Here is a 2025-nt window from a genome sequence, read left to right on the forward strand (position 1 = left end):
TGCCCGGCCGTGACTCACCCGGGGGCAGGCACCTCCCGCTGCCGCCGCCGCCGCCGCCGGTTTCTGTTTGCCTTTACAGGAACCCGCGCGGCCGCTGCCTTGTGCAAGCGCTGGGAACTCCGCACCCCCCGGCCCGGCCCGGCCCCCTCGCCTCCTGGGCAGGGCAGAGCCCGGCTGAGGGACGGGCCTTGGCGCTGGGGCCTTCACGCCAGAGCCACAGGGAGCCGTCGCTTCTAGTTAGGCGCCTAAATCCCACTGGAGCTGGGCTTTCGGCACCCAGGTCCAGCACCGAGATTTTCATCCCCCCCTGCTCAGCTGCGGCCTGGCCCTTGGTGCACTTGCAGAAGGGTCTCTGCCAGTGCCCATGCAAAAAAAAAGGCACCAAGAGCACGGGCACCGTGGAGCTGTTCAGCGCCCTGGCTGCCGACTTCAGCCCTGGCGCAGACTTGTCCCACCTGCTTTGACTGCGGGGCCCAATCCAGGCAGCACTCCCCCTCCCGAGGCCGCAAGGCTGAGCCAGTGGTCTACTGCAAAGAGCATTTGCCTGGGGTGGGTGGGGGGCCACATGTAGCTCCAGGGAAAGGCAGGCAGGCTAAAGGCTAGGGAAGTCCACTCCACACTAAAGGTGGTTGCCATCTCTAAGGGGTCAGGGCCTCTGGACCTACGGCTACCCGATTGTAACTCAGGAGAAGCGAGCAGACCTGCCCAATGCTAAAGACTCTCCTCTTATTGGGGAGGGGAAAGGGCGCTCAGGGCTGGGGCTTCAACTGTTTCTTTGGAACAGTGAAGAAAACAATAGGGAAGGGAGTGTGGGTTGAGGTTTACAATAAGAAAGAATAACACCCCCCCCCCCCGCCAATAGCACCCATATGACTAGAAGTTGTCTACAGAGACATGAGAGATGTTTTCAAATGCCAGCTTGCCCTGATTTGGGACAGGGAGCCTCTTATATCCCATAGCAGATCCCTAAGCTGGAGTGAGTCTTTTTCCAGTCATTCTGGTTAAAGCTATGCTAGGACCTATAAAAAAAGTAACCATTTCTTGGTCCAGAGAGAAAGCAAACAAGTGAGAAAGTGACCCTACAGCTCATGAACAACGCGCTCCGGAGAGATGGGTGATCTCTCTTTTGAAGACATTAGTTTTCAAATCCCAAAATTTCAGGATTTGCAAACAGGTTTCTCACCTCCCAGTTGCTTAAGCAAGGGCCCTCTCATTTGTTTGGCATTTCCTGCTGGCGAGTTGATATGGCTGATATTACTGGCTCCTGTGACTCCCAGTCAGGTACTTAATTCTCTCTTGCGGTGCACAGGGAGTCTGAGCCGGTAACTCAGAGCTGTGGGTTCCACTACCTGGCAGAGTATCAAAAAGTTAGGTGTTACAACAGTCAAGGCTGTTTTTGGAGTTGACCAAATATAATTTGGTAGAGGGACTCAGGCTCTTTAGTTCTGGATGTGAGTTTTGTAATTGCTGCAAAATCCATTTTATTTAATTTATTAGATGTATATGTTATCTTCCCCCAAAAGGCTTAGAGCAGCTTACAATAAAAACAAGATAACTTGTAAAAAATAGATACAAGATTAAAATAAAACTGTGCAATGAAGCGAACTCTCCAAACAAATGTTCAGGGCTACATTTTACGTCTTCTCTACATAGCAGCTCTGCAGCACAGTACCACCTTTTCTATTGAGTACTTTATTTGAAGGACCACCAAAACCACTTCCTCCAGCATGTCACTGGGTTTTGTAAGTGATGACTGAGCCTGGTCGTGTTAATGAGATCAGAGTGATATTTTCCGTATATTTATAGCTATAAACATTATATGTAAAATGCTGGTGACTAAAGTCTCGTTGTCCTCAGGGAAGCCAAGAATCCACTCTAAACTTCAGTGTTTCTTCTTTTCAGTACATATAGGCAATTGGAATAAACCCCTTGTGATGGGCTGTGGGCTTTGTTGTAATCTTTCTGTGCAAACTGTGTTTAAGTTGCAATAATGTTGCGTGCCTGTTTCCTCTGGCTAACTTACAC

General features: G+C 50.4%; 1 protein-coding gene across 1 annotated transcript in view; it reads right to left on the reverse strand.

Annotated features, from left to right (window-relative positions):
* The window catches only part of MAP3K8 (mitogen-activated protein kinase kinase kinase 8), a 27878-nt gene extending 27734 nt beyond the window's left edge, over nt 1-144 (reverse strand). Inside the window, exon 1 of the mRNA XM_006023784.3 lies at nt 19-144. The gene's annotated coding sequence lies outside the window, so the exon portion shown is untranslated. The remainder of the gene's footprint in view (nt 1-18) is intronic.
* Nucleotides 145-2025: the final 1881 nt, after the last annotated feature.

The sequence above is a fragment of the Alligator sinensis genome, unplaced genomic scaffold (genome assembly GCF_000455745.1).
Source record: "Alligator sinensis unplaced genomic scaffold, ASM45574v1 scaffold309_1, whole genome shotgun sequence".
Classification (NCBI taxonomy): Eukaryota; Metazoa; Chordata; order Crocodylia; family Alligatoridae; genus Alligator; species Alligator sinensis.